General features: G+C 40.9%; 4 non-coding genes across 4 annotated transcripts; all 4 read left to right on the plus strand.

Moving 5' to 3' along the window:
• Positions 1 to 1,163: 1,163 nt before the first annotated feature.
• TRNAS-GCU (transfer RNA serine (anticodon GCU)) lies at positions 1,164 to 1,245 on the plus strand. The gene has a single exon. It is a non-coding gene; the product is annotated as a tRNA-Ser (tRNA).
• A 1,933-nt stretch (positions 1,246 to 3,178) lies between these two features.
• On the plus strand, positions 3,179 to 3,260 carry TRNAS-GCU (transfer RNA serine (anticodon GCU)). The gene has a single exon. It is a non-coding gene; the product is annotated as a tRNA-Ser (tRNA).
• Positions 3,261 to 5,241: 1,981 nt separating this feature from the next.
• Positions 5,242 to 5,323, plus strand: TRNAS-GCU (transfer RNA serine (anticodon GCU)). Its single transcript has one exon. It is a non-coding gene; the product is annotated as a tRNA-Ser (tRNA).
• Positions 5,324 to 7,328: 2,005 nt separating this feature from the next.
• On the plus strand, positions 7,329 to 7,410 carry TRNAS-GCU (transfer RNA serine (anticodon GCU)). Its single transcript has one exon. It is a non-coding gene; the product is annotated as a tRNA-Ser (tRNA).
• Positions 7,411 to 24,427: the final 17,017 nt, after the last annotated feature.

Here is a 24,427-nt window from a genome sequence, read left to right on the forward strand (position 1 = left end):
TCTTGGTTCAAATTACAGACCTATATCTTTACTTAATACTGATAGAAAATGAAATGCCAAAATGATGGCAAACAAATTGTGTGAGGTTCTTCCTTCCCTGATTCAACCTGGCAGGTGGATTTTTTCCCTAAGGCTAAGTCCCCGCTAGCACTGATCGGGCTGAGTGGGCGGCGCTTGCGGAAGACACATATATAGATATTTCTAAGTCCCCGCTCACGCGTTGCGCACGTCGCGTGGTGCTCGTGCTCATGCACACATGCTCAGCCGCGAACGGTGTGTATGTAAACAAAAAATCTATACTTACCTGTGCGCTGAACTACCCGCAATGCTCCTCCCCTCCCCCGCGCACGCGTACAAGCCTGATACCCAGCGCTCATGCTCGGAGCACTCTCCAAGCATGAGCACACCCAGAGCTAGCGGGGACTTAGCCTAAGAGACAAGCAACAGACACCACCAGGAGAATTATCAATCTTATACAGTATACTGTATTATGCAAGGGGAACGTCCTGAAGGAACAAGCTGGAGCACTACTAAACAAATTAACTGGCAGACAGGATGCAAATATAAAAACATTTTATTAGCTAAAAAAACAGATACATGGATAGTCCTGGCAGGTACTCTGATGCGTTTCACGCACAGGGCGCTTTGTCAAAGAGTAATCTGCCAGGATAAAAACAACACTGATATAGGTGAAAAATAGCCATTAAAAATCAATCAAAATTTGATTTGCCAAGTTCCAATAGCAGTTCTAAACAATCAATGACTCACATATGACATGTGAGAGACATGCATTGGATTCACTCAATATAACACATAGGGCCTCATGCAGTAAACGCCGATAAGGCTTTTGCGGAAGACACATATATAGATATTTCTAAGTCCCCGCTCACGCGTTGCGCACGTCGCGTCTCCTAAAGAGGCTCATCTCTACATCAATGGAGTCAATGGAGCGGGGACTTATAACTTTATAGGACTGTTTACGTTCTATTGCTCATAATACAAATGTGCTTCGCATTACAGTGTCGATGTTATTTAAATAAACACCTAAATAAACACCTAAATAAACACCTAAATAAACACCTATATAAACACCTATATAAACACCTAAATAAACACCTAAATAAACACCTAAATAAACACCTAAATAAACACCTAAAATACCTGACGAGTTGGCCGAGTGGTTAAGGCGATGGACTGCTAATCCATTGTGCTCTGCACGCATGGGTTCGAATCCCATTCTCGTCGTATGTTTTGCTTATTTTCTGACAATTAAACACATATTTTCTAACGCTTACCATACCTGACAGTGACTCTGTTAATTTATTTTAATTTCATCCCGCCCCTGAACTTCAAGTTTGAGAGATGGAAGGATCATAACGGTACTGCACTGTTGAAATAATAATGGGATAAGTGGGCATGCAGTACCACTACTTTAAATTAATAAATCAACCAGCCCAGACAGCTTTTTTAAAGAAATATTATAAGACATTTGCTGATATCTTAACCTATCATCTTCTGTCATTGTTTAATAACTGTATGTCTCTTTTAAAACTTACTTCAGAAATGCCATAGGTAATCATTTTCACTCTCCCTAAAGAGGGAAAAGATTGCAGTCTTGGTTCAAATTACAGACCTATAGCTTTACGTAATACTGATAGAAAATGAAATGCCAAAATGATGGCAAACAAATTGTGTGAGGTTCTTCCTTCCCTGATTCAACCTGGCAGGTGGATTTTTTCCCTAAGGCTAAGTCCCCGCTAGCACTGATCGGGCTGAGTGGGCGGCGCTTGCGGAAGACACATATATAGATATTTCTAAATCCCCGCTCACGCGTTGCGCACGTCGCGTCTCCTAAAGAGGGAAAAGATCACAGTCTTGGTTCAAATTACAGACCTATATCTTTACTTAATACTGATAGAAAATGAAATGCCAAAATGATGGCAAACACATTGGGTGTAGTTCTTCCTTCACTAATCCAACCTGACCAGGTGGGTTTTGGCATGCAAACACTGATTTCAAACGTTGGGTGGAAGTTGAAAATGTACTTCCCCACCCCCTTACAAACTTACTTTGGATACCCAAGTAAAAAAAACACTGAAAAATTGACGTCATTCCATCCATTTCTATTTTTCTTATTTTACTGGAATAAATGGCCTATTAAAGCTGGGCTAGCCAAGTGTTTATCCCCTATGTTACTACTACTTTCCAATGCACAATTTATGGCAGGCTGCAAAACTAAGAGCTTTCTTGCTTGGTTTGGATTTGGATTGTTACAATCTTTCACCGAACTACAAATAAAATATGATCTTCCCCACTCTGAGTCTTTCCGTTATCTCCAATGACGAAATGTCACAACCTCCTTGAATCTGCAATGTGGGAACATTAGGTTGGATCACCGGCTTTCAGAAACTGCAACTGTGCCTGGATTCTTCATTTATGAGAGACCGAACTTAGTACCCAAGTACTAAGCTTTCATACATGCTAAACTGGGAAAGAGAACTGGGCATGAATTTATCACTTGAGAAGTAGGAAGCTATCTCTACTGACACATCTAAAAGTTCAATCTGTACAAATATAAAGAAAATGGGTGTAAAGTTCTCTTTTGTTGGTATCTAGTGCAAAATAGACTTGACAAAAATTTTCCGGAGTCCTCCAATAGATACTTGAGAGGTTGTGGAGAAATTGGAACGATGTATCATATCCAAACAGAACAAAATACTGTCTTCACAAGAATTATCAGCCAGTCAATGCACAATTACAAATTACTGGATGAAGAAGGAAACTCCACCTGTGGCTGTGCTTTTACAAAAATGGAGATAGGTTAATCTTAAAGAATATTTCCCAAGTTTGCTGAAGGAATCTTTTATAGGTTTTAGTTTGATTTGGCATGAATGGGAAACCTCCCAATATGTTATGCTCTAATTAAAACTGTGATTTTGCAGAAGAAGCTATGCTTATTTCTCTGTCTCATGGCCATGCCATATAGAATGTACTATGTCCTCCTTTCCACCTCCCCATTTCAATTCATTTTTATGTTCTGCATCCCCCTCCATTTCCTCCTATACTTTTTATTTTTAAATGCTCTAAATAAACACCTAAATAAACACCTAAATAAACACCTATATAAACACCTAAATAAACACCTAAATAAACACCTAAATAAACACCTAAAATACCTGACGAGGTGGCCGAGTGGTTAAGGCGATGGACTGCTAATCCATTGTGCTCTGCACGCATGGGTTCGAATCCCATTCTCGTCGTATGTTTTGCTTATTTTCTGACAATTAAACACATATTTTCTAACGCTTACCATACCTGACAGTGACTCTGTTAATTTATTTTAATTTCATCCCGCCCCTGAACTTCAAGTTTGAGAGATGGAAGGATCATAACGGTACTGCACTGTTGAAATAATAATGGGATAAGTGGGCATGCAGTACCACTACTTTAAATTAATAAATCAACCAGCCCAGACAGCTTTTTTAAAGAAATATTATAAGACATTTGCTGATATCTTAACCTATCATCTTCTGTCATTGTTTAATAACTGTATGTCTCTTTTAAAACTTACTTCAGAAATGCCATAGGTAATCATTTTCACTCTCCCTAAAGAGGGAAAAGATTGCAGTCTTGGTTCAAATTACAGACCTATAGCTTTACGTAATACTGATAGAAAATGAAATGCCAAAATGATGGCAAACAAATTGTGTGAGGTTCTTCCTTCCCTGATTCAACCTGGCAGGTGGATTTTTTCCCTAAGGCTAAGTCCCCGCTAGCACTGATCGGGCTGAGTGGGCGGCGCTTGCGGAAGACACATATATAGATATTTCTAAGTCCCCGCTCCCGCGTTGCGCACGTCGCGTCTCCTAAAGAGGGAAAAGATCACAGTCTTGGTTCAAATTACAGACCTATATCTTTACTTAATACTGATAGAAAATGAAATGCCAAAATGATGGCAAACACATTGGGTGTAGTTCTTCCTTCCCTAATCCAACCTGACCAGGTGGGTTTTGGCATGCAAACACTGATTTCAAACGTTGGGTGGAAGTTGAAAATGTACTTCCCCACCCCCTTACAAACTTACTTTGGATACCCAAGTAAAAAAAAACCTGAAAAATTGACGTCATTCCATCCATTTCTAGTTCTGTTATTTTACTGGAATAAATGGCCTATTAAAGCTGGGCTAGCCAAGTGTTTATCCCCTATGTTACTACTACTTTCCAATGCACAATTTATGGCAGGCTGCAAAACTAAGAGCTTTCTTGCTTGGTTTGGATTTGGATTGTTACAATCTTTCACCGAACTACAAATAAAATATGATCTTCCCCACTCTGAGTCTTTCCGTTATCTCCAATGACGAAATGTCACAACCTCCTTGAATCTGCAATGTGGGAACATTAGGTTGGATCACCGGCTTTCAGAAACTGCAACTGTGCCTGGATTCTTCATTTATGAGAGACCGAACTTAGTACCCAAGTACTAAGCTTTCATACATGCTAAACTGGGAAAGAGAACTGGGCATGAATTTATCACTTGAGAAGTAGGAAGCTATCTCTACTGACACATCAAAAAGTTCAATCTGTACAAATATAAAGAAAATGGGTGTAAAGTTCTCTTTTGTTGGTATCTAGTGCAAAATAGACTTGACAAAAATTTTCCGGAGTCCTCCAATAGATACTTGAGAGGTTGTGGAGAAATTGGAACGATGTATCATATCCAAACAGAACAAAATACTGTCTTCACAAGAATTATCAGCCAGTCAATGCACAATTACAAATTACTGGATGAAGAAGGAAACTCCACCTGTGGCTGTGCTTTTACAAAAATGGAGATAGGTTAATCTTAAAGAATATTTCCCAAGTTTGCTGAAGGAATCTTTTATAGGTTTTAGTTTGATTTGGCATGAATGGGAAACCTCCCAATATGTTATGCTCTAATTAAAACTGTGATTTTGCAGAAGAAGCTATGCTTATTTCTCTGTCTCATGGCCATGCCATATAGAATGTACTATGTCCTCCTTTCCACCTCCCCATTTCAATTCATTTTTATGTTCTGCATCCCCCTCCATTTCCTCCTATACTTTTTATTTTTAAATGCTCTAAATAAACACCTAAATAAACACCTAAATAAACACCTATATAAACACCTAAATAAACACCTAAATAAACACCTAAATAAACACCTAAATAAACACCTAAATAAACACCTAAATAAACACCTAAATAAACACCTAAAATACCTGACGAGGTGGCCGAGTGGTTAAGGCGATGGACTGCTAATCCATTGTGCTCTGCACGCATGGGTTCGAATCCCATTCTCGTCGTATGTTTTGCTTATTTTCTGACAATTAAACACATATTTTCTAACGCTTACCATACCTGACAGTGACTCTGTTAATTTATTTTAATTTCATCCCGCCCCTGAACTTCAAGTTTGAGAGATGGAAGGATCATAACGGTACTGCACTGTTGAAATAATAATGGGATAAGTGGGCATGCAGTACCACTACTTTAAATTAATAAATCAACCAGCCCAGACAGCTTTTTTAAAGAAATATTATAAGACATTTGCTGATATCTTAACCTATCATCTTCTGTCATTGTTTAATAACTGTATGTCTCTTTTAAAACTTACTTCAGAAATGCCATAGGTAATCATTTTCACTCTCCCTAAAGAGGGAAAAGATTGCAGTCTTGGTTCAAATTACAGACCTATAGCTTTACGTAATACTGATAGAAAATGAAATGCCAAAATGATGGCAAACAAATTGTGTGAGGTTCTTCCTTCCCTGATTCAACCTGGCAGGTGGATTTTTTCCCTAAGGCTAAGTCCCCGCTAGCACTGATCGGGCTGAGTGGGCGGCGCTTGCGGAAGACACATATATAGATATTTCTAAGTCCCCGCTCACGCGTTGCGCACGTCGCGTCTCCTAAAGAGGGAAAAGATCACAGTCTTGGTTCAAATTACAGACCTATATCTTTACTTAATACTGATAGAAAATGAAATGCCAAAATGATGGCAAACACATTGGGTGTAGTTCTTCCTTCCCTAATCCAACCTGACCAGGTGGGTTTTGGCATGCAAACACTGATTTCAAACGTTGGGTGGAAGTTGAAAATGTACTTCCCCACCCCCTTACAAACTTACTTTGGATACCCAAGTAAAAAAAAACCTGAAAAATTGACGTCATTCCATCCATTTCTAGTTCTGTTATTTTACTGGAATAAATGGCCTATTAAAGCTGGGCTAGCCAAGTGTTTATCCCCTATGTTACTACTACTTTCCAATGCACAATTTATGGCAGGCTGCAAAACTAAGAGCTTTCTTGCTTGGTTTGGATTTGGATTGTTACAATCTTTCACCGAACTACAAATAAAATATGATCTTCCCCACTCTGAGTCTTTCCGTTATCTCCAATGACGAAATGTCACAACCTCCTTGAATCTGCAATGTGGGAACATTAGGTTGGATCACCGGCTTTCAGAAACTGCAACTGTGCCTGGATTCTTCATTTATGAGAGACCGAACTTAGTACCCAAGTACTAAGCTTTCATACATGCTAAACTGGGAAAGAGAACTGGGCATGAATTTATCACTTGAGAAGTAGGAAGCTATCTCTACTGACACATCAAAAAGTTCAATCTGTACAAATATAAATAAAATGGGTGTAAAGTTCTCTTTTGTTGGTATCTAGTGCAAAATAGACTTGACAAAAATTTTCCGGAGTCCTCCAATAGATACTTGAGAGGTTGTGGAGAAATTGGAACGATGTATCATATCCAAACAGAACAAAATACTGTCTTCACAAGAATTATCAGCCAGTTAATGCACAATTACAAATTACTGGATGAAGAAGGAAACTCCACCTGTGGCTGTGCTTTTACAAAAATGGAGATAGGTTAATCTTAAAGAATATTTCCCAAGTTTGCTGAAGGAATCTTTTATAGGTTTTAGTTTGATTTGGCATGAATGGGAAACCTCCCAATATGTTATGCTCTAATTAAAACTGTGATTTTGCAGAAGAAGCTATGCTTATTTCTCTGTCTCATGGCCATGCCATATAGAATGTACTATGTCCTCCTTTCCACCTCCCCATTTCAATTCATTTTTATGTTCTGCATCCCCCTCCATTTCCTCCTATACTTTTTATTTTTAAATGCTCTAAATAAACACCTAAATAAACACCTAAATAAACACCTATATAAACACCTAAATAAACACCTAAATAAACACCTAAATAAACACCTAAATAAACACCTAAATAAACACCTAAATAAACACCTAAATAAACACCTAAATAAACACCTAAATAAACACCTAAAATACCTGACGAGGTGGCCGAGTGGTTAAGGCGATGGACTGCTAATCCATTGTGCTCTGCACGCATGGGTTCGAATCCCATTCTCGTCGTATGTTTTGCTTATTTTCTGACAATTAAACACATATTTTCTAACGCTTACCATACCTGACAGTGACTCTGTTAATTTATTTTAATTTCATCCCGCCCCTGAACTTCAAGTTTGAGAGATGGAAGGATCATAACGGTACTGCACTGTTGAAATAATAATGGGATAAGTGGGCATGCAGTACCACTACTTTAAATTAATAAATCAACCAGCCCAGACAGCTTTTTTAAAGAAATATTATAAGACATTTGCTGATATCTTAACCTATCATCTTCTGTCATTGTTTAATAACTGTATGTCTCTTTTAAAACTTACTTCAGAAATGCCATAGGTAATCATTTTCACTCTCCCTAAAGAGGGAAAAGATTGCAGTCTTGGTTCAAATTACAGACCTATAGCTTTACGTAATACTGATAGAAAATGAAATGCCAAAATGATGGCAAACAAATTGTGTGAGGTTCTTCCTTCCCTGATTCAACCTGGCAGGTGGATTTTTTCCCTAAGGCTAAGTCCCCGCTAGCACTGATCGGGCTGAGTGGGCGGCGCTTGCGGAAGACACATATATAGATATTTCTAAGTCCCCGCTCACGCGTTGCGCACGTCGCGTGGTGCTCGTGCTCATGCACACATGCTCAGCCGCGAACGGTGTGTATGTAAACAAAAAATCTATACTTACCTGTGCGCTGAACTACCCGCAATGCTCCTCCCCTCCCCCGCGCACGCGTACAAGCCTGATACCCAGCGCTCATGCTCGGAGCACTCTCCAAGCATGAGCACACCCAGCGCTAGCGGGGACTTAGCCTAAGAGACAAGCAACAGACACCACCAGGAGAATTATCAATCTTATACAGTATACTGTATTATGCAAGGGGAACGTCCTGAAGGAACAAGCTGGAGCACTACTAAACAAATTAACTGGCAGACAGGATGCAAATATAAAAACATTTTATTAGCTAAAAAAACAGATACATGGATAGTCCTGGCAGGTACTCTGATGCGTTTCACGCACAGGGCGCTTTGTCAAAGAGTAATCTGCCAGGATAAAAACAACACTGATATAGGTGAAAAATAGCCATTAAAAATCAATCAAAATTTGATTTGCCAAGTTCCAATAGCAGTTCTAAACAATCAATGACTCACATATGACATGTGAGAGACATGCATTGGATTCACTCAATATAACACATAGGGCCTCATGCAGTAAACGCCGATAAGGCTTTTATCTGCATTTTCCCTCCAAAATTGGATTGGAGATTCAGTAAGCGCCGATAAGTGGTCAAAATCTGCATTTTTTCATCCCGATAAAAATTTATAGGCATGCGGCTGCCGATAACCCATTTATCGGCACTTTTCGGCACTTTTTGAAATCGGCTGTATTCTAGTAGCCCCGATCAGCTTATCGGTGCTGATCGGCACTCAAAAATGGAGATATCTTCGGCAATTTGTCCCGCCAACTAAAGTTGGCAAGTTGGAGGCGAGAAGATCGGCAAGGTTGCCGGGACGGCACTTAGAAAAAATAGCTCATCTCTACATCAATGGAGTCAATGGAGCGGGGACTTATAACTTTATAGGACTGTTTACGTTCTATTGCTCATAATACAAATGTGCTTCGCATTACAGTGTCGATGTTATTTACTTCATCGTGTCACCGCTTACGTTTATTTTTGGCAGAACATTGTACTTTTATATGTTATGATGATTTGCGTGTCACATTAGTCTTAATGTTATGATGTGTCAAGGGAAACTCCTATAGTAAACTCTTAAAGGAACAGGTCACATTATATGAAACATGTTACTTAAGTGTGCCTCAAATTATTATATGATGTAATAGATTTCACACATCTAACAGATCCAGCGTATAGTAATGTTGGTATACATTAGAGAATGCTTTGGATGTGTAACGCATGATCAAATGTCAATGTAGCTGTTTGTTTTCATGTTTACATGTACTTTGAGACCTCCCTCTTTTGATGACGTCCGCAATTGGACACTCAATAACATTGCATGTTTACATTGTACACGATGCATTATAATCACTTCATGCTAAATTATACACAGATCTATAATAGTTACTCATTTTTACACGATTGAAACATAATCAATTGCAAGTATCCTGATGGAATTAAATTATGCATATGCAAATTACAATTACTTCATGTGAACATGTGACAATAACATGCGAAATTAGACATGTAGCAACGTAGTTTTTCAACGTCAATGTCATGGTTGTATCCTAATGAGATGACTGAGTGTTGCGTTCAGAAGTGGTACATGCATTACACATTCCATAAATACTTGTGAATAAATGGTTGTACAAAGCTTAACGTTACATCATTGTCAAATATCATGATTGCCTGGTGAACACACATAAATAATCCTTTTAATTCGTACTGGATACCCCTTTGGAGTTAACTACTTGGATATGTTAATGTAACACCTTGCACTTCATCAAGTCACATGACATCATCACATAGGTATTTAAAGGAGGCTAATTACCTGTGCATTGACAGCTACAGACCTGAAAATGATGTGAATGTTTATGAGACGGTGGAAGATTCTATTGGAGGAAAGGCTAGCTGAGGGTCAGGATGTCACAGGCCAAGGAAGGGACAGGGAGAGAGACAGGAACAGGGACAGGGACAGGGATGCGGAGAGGGAAAGGGCAAGGGAGAGGGCAAGGAGATGAGAGGAGAAGAGAGAGGAGAGAAGTTGTGCCTCATCCTCGTTTGTACAGAGAGAGAACCATGTTAGATGGGATGAGTGAGGAGGAGATTATAAGTCGCTATCGTTTGAGTTCAGCAGCAATCTTAGCTCTTTATGAAGAGATACAGGGAGATTTAGATTTTGTGACAGCCAGAGGTCGTGCAGTCCCTGGGCTTGTTAAAATGCTGTGCTCATTACATTATCTTGTTTCCGCGTCATTCCAGACAACTGTGGGCATAGTAGGCGGGGTCTCGCAATCTACATTCTCGCGGGCCTTTACCCAGTTTCTATGTGCACTGAATAGATGCGCTAGGAATTATATTCATTTTCCTACAGAGCACACAGAGTGGCTGGAAGTCAGGAATGGCTTTTATACCATAGCCGGGATAGCATGTGTGATGGGTGCAATAGATTGCACCCATGTTGCTTTGATCCCGCCTAGTCAGAGTGAGCATGCTTACCGCAATCGTAAGAACTAACATTCACTGAATGTACAGGTGGTATGCGATGCCACGATGAAGATTATGCATGTGGTAGCCAAATTCCCTGGTTCCAGTCACGATTCCTCTATCCTGAGAAACCCATCAGTCTTCCATGCTTTCGAAGAAGGCTATTTTGGACCTGGTTGGCTGGTGGGTGAGTACATATTATGATATGTTAAGAAACAACTCTAGTTTTTATATGAACTGTTGAATGTAATAATGTTAACACAAATTGTATCATATTTGTGCACGATGTATTATAGGTGACTCAGGATATGAAATTAGGCAGTGGCTGTTGATCCCGGTGGCAACCCCTCAATGTGAAGCATAGGAGAGTTATAACGTGGCACATATATCTACATGATCCGTCATAGAGAGAACATTTGGGCTTCTGAAGACACGATTTAGGTGTTTAGATAGAACTGGTGAGGCACTTCAATATAAGCCTGCTAAAGTGTCAGATATTATAATTGCATGTAGCATTTTGCACAATCTGGCACTCCGCAATAATTTAGAAACCAACATACGTCAGGGCTTGGAGGAGAAGCATCCCGTAAATTTACCAGCTGACACTGAGCAAACAGACAGTGGTGTGGAGACACGTCGGAATGTCATAAACACAAATTTTTCATGTAAGCAAATACATATATGTTCATAGTACTACATAGATGTATTAATTCATTGTAATGATAAATACATGTGTCCAAACACCATTCACTTAGGAAACAGATGAATATGGTTCTCAAACCTTTCTCTTCTCTGCTGTTTGGACAATTGCATGTGGCACCGGTATGTCATTCATCAACAGGTTGTATTATACTTCTTACCACTAAAAGGTGTTGTGTGTACGTGAGGAAATAATGTGTACTAAATCTATATTTTCTGTACATGCTCTTTTTGGTTATGCATACACAATAAACCTACTATGTCGATAGCCAATAGCTAGTGCTGTATGGTTACAAACAATTTCTCTTTTGGAGTGTGACATGTGTGTCACAATGATGTGTAGACTATTGTGTATTTAAGATCATATTTGACGTATTATAGATTTTGTTTCATATCACATACAAAATTGTCACTTCTGTGTGTTGCTTACCTTAATGAACATGTCATGACAATGATTTATATTCATTCATGTTTTCTTTTTCAGGGTATATCACTCCAAGGACTGCTCATGGTATATATTTGAATTCACATCTGTCATAAGATGTGCAAACCTCGATACAGTTATAGTTACAGGATGTATAAAGAGAACGTAATGAAAAAGATGTGACAATTGAAATATGTCATTTCTGTATTGTGTCCGTGCGTTTATCTACACTTGGTGGTTATTGTGCATTGTGTTTTCAAATCATTACGTACATTACATAACATGTAATTTTGGCAACGTAACAACATCCATTCATGCACATGAGCGATGTTAACACTCAATGCATGTTTGTATGAAAATACCCAAATGTGTTAAACATCATTAACATTGCAATGTATGTGATTATTTCTTCTCTCACTTCATATTCATGTTGATTACTACATTGTCACATGTGTATGTATAAGTGAAAAATGTGTGTTGATTTGACGTTCATCTAACATTTGTCAAAATGTTAACACCATTCCAAAGTATAGTTCTTTGGATTCTCAACTTTTCCTAAATCATTCAACACAATGACAATATGTTAATAAAATTTTTATTTCATTCACGTTAGTTATTCATAATGATTATGATCCTTTATAACTAATGTCAACATATGAACATAAATGAAGTAGACATTTGCAATAGCACACATTTCAGCAACATAGTGTGTGTGTGTGTTTTAGTTTTTGTGTGATGCATGTATTTCTACCAGAAATAATATAAACCAACATCATAATGTTGCTTTCATCATTGCCGTCACTTAGCTATGTATGTGTTGAACGTTTACTAATAACACTAAACTATAGTTACTCATGTGAATTAAATGTACACACAAATGTTCATGGTTTAATGATCTGTTCCTAACATTCATTAGCTCATGCATGTTAGGTTACCACTACAACTTATGTGATAATATAACATTCACACGACTAAAAAGTTTCTATCACCTCACTATTGTTATTGTGTACATTCAGATACAATGTCTACGAGTTGTTATGTAGCATTTACATTCTTTGACAAGTCACACGTGAGATTATAATATATAGTAGATTAATGTGTTTGCTGAGTGATAATGTTGGTTGCATATATCACATGGCAATACAAATAATGTTAGTAGAAAAGAAAAAAAGATCAATATAAGTTCTAACTTCAGTGCTTAGCAACATCATTATGATAATTAAGTGCATAGTAAATATTTGCACAATAGGATAACATTATGTAGTGATTGTTAATCTGTGCACCAATCATTTAAAGCAGGCCTGCACAACATACGGCCTGCACAACATATGGCCTGCGGGCCGCATGCGGCCCGCCCGGCCTCTCTGTGCGGCCTGCGATGAGATTTAAAAAAAAAAAAAAACTTTAAAAAATAAAAACTTAAAAAAAAAAAAATGTCGGCGATTCGCCGCGGTCCCGGGGGTGATGTGAGGTGCAGGGGGGTGAGGTGCATTGAGGTGAGGTGCAGGGGGGTGAGGTGCATTGAGGTGAGGTGTAGGGGGTGAGGTGCATTGAGGTGAGGTGCAGGGGGGTGAGGTGCATTGAGGTGAGGTGCAGGGGGGAGAGGTGCAGGGGAGGTGAGGTGCAGGGAGGTGAGGTGCAGGGGAGGTGATGTGCAGGAAGGGTGATGTGATGTGAGGTGAAGGGGGGTGAGGTGCAGGGAGGTGAGGTGCAGGGGGTGAGGTGCTGGGAGGTGAGGTGCAGGGGAGGTGAGGTGCAGGAAGGGTGATGTGATGTGAGGTGCAGGGGGGTGAGGTGCAGGAGGGTGAGGTGCAGGGGGGTGAGGTGCAGGGAGGTGAGGTGCAGGGGAGGTGAGGTGCAGGAGAGGTGAGGTGCAGGGAGGTGAGGTGCAGGGAGGTGAGGTGCAGGGAGGTGAGGTGCAGGGAGGTGAGGTGCAGGGGCGGGGAGGTTCAGGAAGGGTGATGTGAGGTGCAGGGGGTGAGGTGCAGGGGGTGAGGTGCAGGGAGGTGAGGTGCAGGGGAGGTGAGGTGCAGGAGAGGTGAGGTGCAGGGAGGTGAGGTGCAGGGAGGTGAGGTGCAGGGAGGTGAGGTGCAGGGAGGTGAGGTGCAGGGGCGGGGAGGTTCAGGAAGGGTGATGTGAGGTGCAGGGGGTGAGGTGCAGGGGGTGAGGTGCAGGGGAGGTGAGGTGCAGGGAGGTGAGGTGCAGGGGAGGTGAGGTGCAGGAAGGGTGATGTGATGTGAGGTGCAGGGGAGGTGAGGTGCAGGGAGGTGAGGTGCAGGGAAGGTGAGGTGCAGGGGAGGTGAGGTGCAGGGGAGGTGAGGTGCAGGGGAGGTGAGGTGCAGGGGTGGTGAGGTGCAGGGGAGGTGAGGTGCAGGGGAGGTGAGGTGCAGGGGAGGTGAGGTGCAGGAAGGGTGAGGTGAGGTGCAGGGGGTGAGGTGCAGGGGTGATTGGAGGTGCAGGGGGGGTGATTGAGGTGAAGGGGGGGTGATTGGAGTTGCGGGGGGGTGATTGGAGGTGCAGGGGGGTGATTGGAGTTGCGGGGGGGTGATTGGAGTTGCGGGGGGGTGATTGGAGTTGCAGGGGGGGTGATTGGAGTTGCAGAGGGTTTGATTGGTGTTGCGGGGGGGGGGGGGATTGGAGGTGCAGGGGGGTGATTGGAGGTGAAGGGGGGGTGATTGTAGGTTCAGGGGGTGATTGTAGGTGCAGGGGGTTGATTGTAGGTGCAGGGGGGTGATTGGAGGTGATTGGAAGTGCAGGGGGGTCATTGAAGGTGTGGGGGGTCATTGGAGGTGCAGGGGAGGGTGGTTGGAGGTGCAGGGGTGGAGAGTGATGTGAGGTGCAGGGGGGGGAGAGTGGTGTGAGGTGCAGGGGGGGAGTGGTGTGAGGTGCAGGGGGGGAGAGTGGTGTGAGGTGCAGGGGGGAGAGTGATGTGAGGTGCAGGGGGGGAGAGTGATGTGAGGTGCAGGGGGGAGAGTGATGTGAGGTTCAGGGGGGGAGAGTGATGTCAGGTGCAGGGGGAGAGTGATGTCAGGTGCAGGGGGGAGATTGATGTGAGGTGCAGGGGGGAGTGGTGTGAGGTGCAGGGGGGAGAGTGGTGTGAGGTGCAGGGGGGAGAGTGAGGTGCAGGAGGGGTGGGATGTGTGTGGTGTGCAGTGGGGTATTGTGTGTTTGTGGAGAGGGAGTATTATGTGTGTGGGTGAGGGGGAGAGATGGGGGTATGAGAGATAGATGGGGAGTATCGCAAAGGTTGATAGTGAGGGGTTCTGGGGGCGATATGAGGATGATGATGAGAGGTGCTGGAGGAGAGATGATGATGATGATGATGATGATGATGATGATGATGATGATGATGATGATGATGATGATGATGATGATGATGATGATGATGATGATGATGATGATGATGATGATGATGATGATGATTTTACCCGTGCGGCCCAAATTTTTTTTCCTTGGAGCATTTCGGCCCTTCTCGCTTTACGAGTTGTGCAGGCATGATTTAAAGCATTGTTACATATTATTATAATAGTTTTTCGCTAGTCGTCACAATCATCTAATATAACGATTGGCCCATCTGAAATCATTGGTCCCATGTATTCATCCTCGACATCTGTGAAATACAGCAAAACACATGATGTTCGAAGATGCCACATGTATCTATGTTTCAGTATGACAACGCTTAACACATCTCTATATGATTGTGGATATTCACGCATAAGTTACGTATATGTTTAAACTGCAAGGATAAAACTACAGATACAGAACTATCTCATTTTTCGAATGGCGTTGCTGGCATTACTACTGATATGTTTGTTCCGGTGCCTGTATACATAATAATGTGCGCGCACAACGTCTGTTGCGCACGCACGTCATGAATGTGTGAACTAAGTCTTAGCACATGCGCAAAACGATGTGTACGCTGTGCGTTCAATACATGTCCCTCCATGGTGCTGCTAGTTATGATATGGAAGCGAAACAAATTCACTTCTACACACGTACATATCTAAACTTTTTCAACGGACGTGTGCCCACAGCCAAAACGGACGATCAGCCAATGAGCGAAAAAAATACGTGTAACGTCATGTGAAGGAACCGTGAAATGCATGCAAACGCCCCTCCCACTGAATGAACATTGGCCTCCAGCGCTGTGCACGCATCGCCTCACCGACGCGCGAGCATTACACACTGCACTGACCGTAACAATAAGCTACGGGCACAGCCAATACTGTATCACACGCGCAATTCGGTTGGGGGTGGTGCTTGCATCGGTAACCTTTTTAAGGACGCCTTGGGACATGACCACGTTCCCACGTCATATGTGGGCGACACTTTGTTTTTATATGTTGAATGCTAAACAATGAGGTGTGTGTGTTACAGTTAGTGTAACATGTTGAAATGATACTTTACAAGTGATAATAATCTATGATTTAGGAGTCCGTCACCAATGTGTAGTAATGGTTCGTCATGTGAAAGAAAGAAAAAACCTGGCGCCAAATAATCAATGTATAGTCCTGTATTCCTCACAGAATCTGCACACTTGCTTGACATGCCATGAAATGAGAGAAAAACAAACAGACACAGATCATAATGTAACACTGTAGGGTACACCAGTACTGCACTACAAATCACATAAAACAGTGAGACTCCTAGTGACAATTAAAATAAACAATTTATTAAAACTAGAACTATGCTATAAAATTGACATGAACAAACACAGAGAACAATTGGTCACCCGGGATGGAAAAATCAGAGCCCTACTTACAATCAGCAGGGAATAAACACGCGATGTACAGTAATACCAGAGTCCTCTCGGCGCAGGTGATGTCCTTGCAGAGTTGAAGCTCTGCCACGCCGTGACTCACGTCCAAAACCTCCCTTCAGGTGCTCACAGGGACAGTGCTGGTAACGGAGGCTCGTTGGTAGGGTGCACAGCACAACAGCATGTGCGGCCGGCTCCCCTCACTTCCACCTCCTGATTCCCAGGCTGTCTCAGCGTGCCCGCGTGCGAGTGTGCCCGTGCCCTTAAAGGGACAGTGGATGCGGTCTGATCACCGGGAGCTATGAGAACTAAAATGCTCCAGAGCAATTGTCCAAAGAGAATGTTCAATGTCCAAACAACAAAGTGACTGTGTCATCTGCCCTACGCGTTTCGTAGACGTTACTCTACTTCCTCAGGGGCTACAAAACTGATACCTTGTGACACTCTATTATACCCTAACCAATTAAAAATTAATTGACCATTTAAAGCGATATCGCCTATATGTCATTAATATCAATTCACTATGCTCACTTAACACACATAACTTAACATTCATACAACACATAAACATTACAAAACATGGCCACATGCCATAATGTTGTCTCAACAGTATGCCACAACTGTGTGTATATATATGAAGTATCAAAAATTGGCCAAGGAATATTCAAATCTCCCAAAATGCCTCCATATCATTAATTCAAACCTTCACAGATAACCTTTAGTTGAACCAGACCACACAGGTGAGGTGTTATCCAATTGTTTGGAGTAACACCTGATAACAAACCTATATTCAGTCACACACTTAATAGTAGCACTTCATTAACCCAAAAAGTAACCCAGGTCAAAATCAATATTAAGCTCACTTGGGGAAAGAGTCTTGAGTTCATAAATCCAAAAGGCCTCTCGTCTATTGATGTGTTTAATAGTGTCACCACCTCGCCAGTCGGGTGTACACAGTTCAATAGGTTGGCAAACAAGGCCCTTTGGATTTTTATCATGGTGTACCAAAAAGTGATGGGACACACTATGCGTCGTTAAACCCCTCTTAATGTTATAGACGTGTTCGTATATACGTCTTTGAAAGGTTCGACCTGTGTGTTCCACATATTGCAGGCCACAAGGGCACTGCAGCATATAGATTACAAACTCAGATTTGCATGTAATGTGTGACATAATATTATAGACTTTGGCAGTGACATTAGATTTAAATTCTGTACTGCAAGAACTATACGTGCAGGCTATGCATTTCCTACACGGTCTAAACCCATTTTTGTCCTGATTACTTTTCACTTTTCTTTCCCCTTTGTTAAAAGGACAGCTGGGTGCCAGTTTATTCCTAAAGTTACTGGCTTTTTTAAAAACAATAGATGGATGTGGTGTTAATATCTGTGATAAAGTCGCATCCTGCAACATTATTGGCCAATGTTTGGCAAAAATGTTCCTAATTTTAGGGGCTATGGCACTATATTGTGTAATAAAGGAAATATTGTTTTTTCCATGGCCTTCCCCTTTATCTTTATACTCTAGGAGTTTGTTCCTGTCCATTTTCTGAACTAGAGATATGGTATTCTCAAGTTCATCCTCTGGGTAATGCCGTTCAATGAATTTATTTTTCAGTTCATCCGCCTGTTTTGAAAAAGATTCCAAATTGGAACAATTGCTCCTCAGACGGATGAACTGTCCTTTTGGGATATTCCGAATCCATTGTGGATTGTGATGACTGTTGGCCATAACATAATTATTGGCCTGTACAGGCTTGAAAAATGTTTGGGTCTGAATTTGGTCATCAACAATTTTTATACTCAGATCCAAAAAGTTAATAGCAATTTTGTCATATTGGCATATAAATCTCAGATTTTTTTGGTTGTCATTAAGGTACAAAATGAATTCGTCAAGTAAATCCAGATTACCGTCCCAAATAAAAATAACGTCATCAATGTAGCGCCGCCAGAGCACAAGGTTTGCACCAAATGGGCAGTTATTCCAAATAACCTCCTTCTCCCATTGGCCCATAAAGATGTTCGCATAACTTGGTGCAAACCTCGTGCCCATGGCGGTACCACATATCTGCAAATAATTCTGTAAATTAAAACAAAAATAATTATGAGTCAGTATAAATCTAATCCCATCCATCAGGAAGGCCTTAAGGGCAGATGACATAGTGTGATCTTCCTCAAATGCCTCATGTATAGCCTGACATCCCAGTCGGTGGTCTATTATTGTATAAAGGGATGTGACATCTCCTGTTACCCATACATAACTTGATTTCCAATCAATCCCACGCAGGATTTGTAGGACCAGTGTAGTGTCTTTCAAATGTGATTCCAATTTAACTACCAGTGGCTGTAAATAATAATCTATACATTGGGATAAATTGGATGTAAGTGATTGGATTCCAGATAATTGGATGACTGGGGGGGTTGTGAAGGTCTTTGTGAATCTTAGGAATAAAGTAAAAAAGTGGTATACGGGGTGCAAATTATTCAAAAAGTCAAACTCATCCTGCGTAATTGCTTGATTGGCAAGTCCCCTTTCCAAAAGGGTAACTAATTCAGAATGGTAAATGTCCGTGGGGTCACTGACAAGGGGGTGGTAAGTGTCAGTGTCACCAAGAAGTCTTGACGATTCTTGGACATAAAAATTACTGTCCATCACTACCACCCCCCTCCCTTGTCAGCAGGTTTAATAACAATAGACTCATTATTGGCCAGTGTTTTCAAAGCCAATTTTTCCTCCTTATTAAGATTGTCATGCTTAATTCTGAAGGTACGACTCGATTGTTCCAGATCCCTTGAGACCATCTCAACAAAGGTATTCACAAAGTGACCTTGGACATACAGTAGAGGCAACGTTTATTCTAACATTTGCCTTAAACTAGCCAGGTTACATTCAGGGTATGTGCTGGGTATGTTCTGGGCTAGTTTGAGGCACGTTTAAGGCATTTCTGCATTGACTAACGACACATAGGATTAACACAGCAGGGATCCCTGGCAGTCCAATTCAGTTTGAATGGGACTGCCAGGGACCCCCGCTGTTAATCTGATAGGCCATTAATCAATGCAAAAATGCTGGGGCTAGTTTAAGGAAATGTATTCAGAATGTACCTGGGTGTACCTGGGTCTTTTGGGGAATTGCCACTGGTTTTTGTTAGAATAATCGCTGCCTCTACTGTACTTGGGATTAAATGTAGACTGCTTCTTAAAATGAGCAGTCTTACATATATTGCTCATATTACCAGATTCAATCTGGTTACTGATGGCATCCTTGGCGAAATACTTTTTTAAAGCCATTTTTCTGGCGAATTTCTGCACATCAATAAACAGATTGTTTATCCGCAAGTGTGCGGATTCCGTGAGGAATACAGGACTATACATTGATTATTTGGCGCCAGGTTTTTTCTTTCTTTCACGTATTTTCTGTTTGTACTTGCAGTAGGTACCACGCAGCCTAACTTTATGGTAAAAGTATTTTATATTTCATCCCTTTGGTGTTTAAACTTTAGCGTTTTTTTCACATTTTTTCTTTCCACATATTGTTTTTTTTGTACTTATTTGTGTAGCAGCTTTAGTTAATATGGATACATTATTTCATTCACGCTCACAGAGGGGTTTTAATATTGACCACATTTTCAGTAATCAAGATGGATTTCCTGTATTGGAATCTCCTTTAGCAGACTTTCATCCACTCATTAATGAGCTTGAGAGACTGCTTACCATAGAAACCAAACAACTATGGGAAGTTATAGCATTGAGCAAATATGGTGAATTTAACCGTATACCACGTGGTCTAAGGATATTCAAACCTCCCACGACAGATTCCAATAATGAATTATGTATGAGGGACTGGAATAAAGCCCTGGATGAATGTTCATTCAAATTAATGCAATTATTGGTGTCACAACGAAAGAAAACACTTTCACAATTGGATGAGCAAATTACTGGTCTTCAAACTAAATTGGAACCATTTAAGGATAATAAAGAATTACTAATCCTGGAACCAGTGGTCAAAAAAAGACTTGACAAAATGGAACTAGAGTTAGTGAGTAATAAACAAATGAAATTTCTACGAGATAAGGTGGATTACGACACAGGGTGCTATAGAAATTGGAAACAGGATACTAAGAATCCAAATGGAAAACCTAAGAAAAGTTACCAATCCAATTATAATAATAAAAATAAGAAAGCACACCATGAGAGAGCCATGGTTAGCAGCCCAAGTAATCATGCCACCATTTCCAGTTTGCCCAAACCCAATTCCACATTACCTATTCACAATACACAGCAGTATATTTTGCAGCGTAAACCTAATTCCAATATCAGAAAGACCTCCAACGTAACATCTAGGTTGGAACCTATCCCCACCCAAAATCAATTTGAAATTTTATCTACGGATGAAATCGAAGTGGAAGCAGAAGGAAGTATATATCAACCCCTCCCCTCCCAAAGCAATAAACCAGCTTTCTCTTTTTTAGAATGGAGGAAGGAGAGGGAGCATATATTTCCAGAAGTAAAGGTAAAACATACTGGACACCCAACAAGCTCCTATTGAACCCCCAAAATAACCACAACATATATATAAGCAGTGTTCGACAAACCTATACATTTGCTCGCCCCGGGCGAGTGGATTTAACCCCCGGGCGAGTAAATATTGGCCCAAGCAGCACACGTTTGGTACTAGGTGGCGAGTAGATTTTTTTGTGTGGCGAGTAGATTTTTTGGTGATTTGTCAACCACTGTATATAAGCATATGAGTGTCACAAAGGAGTGCTACTGAGCATGGCAATATATATTTAAAATCAGAGACAGAACATAAAAACACAGAAAGAGCTCAGTTTTTAGCACATCCAGTGAAACTCATACACGGTACAGTGCCTAAATATATATGTATAAATATTGAGTAAAATGGTCTTTTAGTTTAACATTTTTGGCCAAAATTGTTGCAAGCCCCTGAGCCAACTGCACGGCAGACCACAATTCAGGGGTCCCTAACGCTAATATAAATTCTTAATAACCTGTGTAGTAACAGGAAGAAAGATTTATAGTAAATCTGTCAATATTAGTTGCAAAGTTCCAAGTCTGATTGAAGCTTTTAATAACCTGTACATTACCAGGAAAAGCACTCTGTATTAGAGTTGTCACAACCATACTGCAAGCCAGCAAGTTCCTCTGAGTGGAAGATGCTATGGAGTGAGCCCTTAACCATTTAAATGTGGGAGGGGGTGAGCTACAATTAGGTAGGAGGTTGCCACCCTCCAATCAGCCAAGACTAGCTGGACAACAATTGTAAAACATACTGGACACCCAACAAGCTGCTATTGAACCCCCAAAATAACCACATGTGCTACATGTAAGGCTGTCTGCAATGTTAAGCTGTATCCACTCATTTTGCTAACAAATGGTGTATATTATTAATGTACACATATATAATTTGAGTAAAGGCATAACGAAATTTGTTTTTACCATTCTTGTAGAAGTCAAAACTGATTTGGCTGCAACAACTCGCTCCAGGAAGGCACAACAGTATCATCCATTATTGAGGCAACCGTTGAATCCTGAATTCCACACATCTCCATGAGGCTGTCATATGGATCTGCAGTGGCTTCTTCAAGCAAGATGTCCGGAGGTACGTACAGTTGTTGGTTGTTTTCACATCCACATTGGTATTGGCCATATACACTACCTACACGTTTTATCCGAGCACGGCTAGCACCGCAAGCCGGGGGATGCCCCAGCGTGCTAGCCGCACTCCCTCAGCGTGCCGCGCATCACCGATGCATGGTCACGCGTCATCGGGTGCCTGCGCCCCCTGCACGCGCGTCCAGGGCTCCCCGAGGGAGCCCTGGTGTCCCGCGATGTGGGGGACGGCGGCAGGGTGTTCCGGGGGACCCGGCGGACCCGGCAGCGGGAGGGAGAGCACCCCGATTGGAGGGCGCTCCTCCGCTGCTTCGGCGCGCGCCCGGCACCCTCCGGCGCGCACCAGGTTACTGCTGCGGCCGAGAACGGGCAAATGCTCGAATAAACTCGGCCGCAGCAGTATGTTTTGATACATATCATAGTTGTTATGTCCATCTTGCATCTGGTCTTGATGAATGGAGGGTGCAGGTATATCAGCAGACGCGACAGTCTGTGCGGCTTCAATGTAACTGGTATTAGGCAAAAATATGCTATTTAACAGAAGATATGTTCCATGTTCCATGGTAAGTTTAAATGATGGCGCAACAGCATCCATATCGTTGATCTTGCCGATCATGGACACGCTCAAAACATTCATTTGCGGATAAAGTGAATCGTACAGAAGTTATAAAATTTCGTTGTTTGACAGGTTCTTGGTAGTATGGATATTTCTTTTGGATCAAGTCATAGATTTCCCCCACGGTTGCCCTTTTCTCTGGCGTTGATTCGATTGCTTCATAAATCAAAAATTTGTATGATTTACGTGGATGGCTGTGCAATGTGGAAGCTTCTGCCATTTCTTCTCTCTTCAAGTGTACAGTGTCTAAGTTGAATGCATATGGATGTCTGCTGAATGTGTGAAAAGTTACATGTTATCTTCGCGGTTTGTTCCAAGGTTATAATACAACCTAACAGTTATACGGCTAGGTTTTCTCCCACAAGAAATTTGTTACAATAATTGGCTGAAATTCTTTGTCTAAGATACCCTCTTTTCACAGGAATCGAAACTTTACTTTCGGCTTAGGCAATCAAAATGTTCAAAACAAGTTTACTATTTTAATTAAAATAACAATGTGTGTGAAATCAGCTGCAGTGCTATGATGAAAATATTTCTGCTTACACTTAGCTAAAATTAACCATACACACACGTCTCTCTCTGTCTGTTTTTCTGTTTTTCTCTCTCTCTGTTTCTCTCTCTGTTTCTCTCTCTGTTTCTCTCTCTGTTTCTCTCTGTTTCTCTCTGTTTCTCTCTCTTTCTCTCTCTTTCTCTCTCTGTTTCTCTCTCTCTCTCTTTGACTCTCTATGTTTGTCTCTCTTCATATATACATAGATATATATAATTAGATAAATATATATGTTGATATATATTTATATATATATATATATATATTTAACTATATATTGTGTGTGTATATATAGTATGTATATATATGTGTGTGTGTGTGTATATGTAAGACATGCAAATGAATATACAGTAATATTTACAGTTGCTATATATATTTGTGTGTTGCTACATTGAAGGCCTTGTTGTAATTATCTTAACAGTTCATTACAGTTTTTAACATTACTGGGTTAGTATGTTTGAGGGCCTAATTGAGTAAGCTGTGTAGAAGTTGTATTTAACAGCAAACAAGGCCTCTTTGCAGCCATGAAGGCCTGTACTGTTCATTCTGATTATATATATATTATATATAGAGTGCTAAACTAAAGGCATTGATGTGTGTAAGCAGGCCTTGTTGTAATCATATTCTAAGTTAAATACAGCTGAGTGAATTAGGGGCTCACTCATACTGATACCATAATTGTAGCAAGTGTCCTAACATTAATATCTCATTAACACAAGGCCTGTTTGCTGACAACAGTGGCAGAGATATATATATATATATATTTTTGGAGTTATGTGCTGTATTTAATACATTTATTTTCATTCACCTGAGTGATGTCTCCCTTTTTGCTGCTATGCGGTAATGTATGCTTTTATATATATATATATATATATATATATATATATATTTTTTTTTTTATCAGTTAATATATATACACACACACACACACAGTGTGTGTGTGTGTGTGTGTGTGTGTGTGTGTGTGTGTGTGTGTGTGTGTGTGTGTGTGTGTGTGTGTGTGTGTGTGTGTGTGTGTGTGTGTGTGTGTGTGTGTGTGTGTGTGTGTGTGTGTGTGTGTGTGTATACATATATAGATAGAGATACAGAGAGACTACAGATATATTCTTATAGGTTTACAGATCTGTTATTGTAACCAAAAATCAAACATGATCACATGCCAACATTATGAACTATGAAAGAAGATTAAGG

The sequence above is a fragment of the Ascaphus truei genome, chromosome 4 (assembly GCF_040206685.1).
Source record: "Ascaphus truei isolate aAscTru1 chromosome 4, aAscTru1.hap1, whole genome shotgun sequence".
Lineage (NCBI taxonomy): Eukaryota > Metazoa > Chordata > Amphibia > Anura > Ascaphidae > Ascaphus > Ascaphus truei.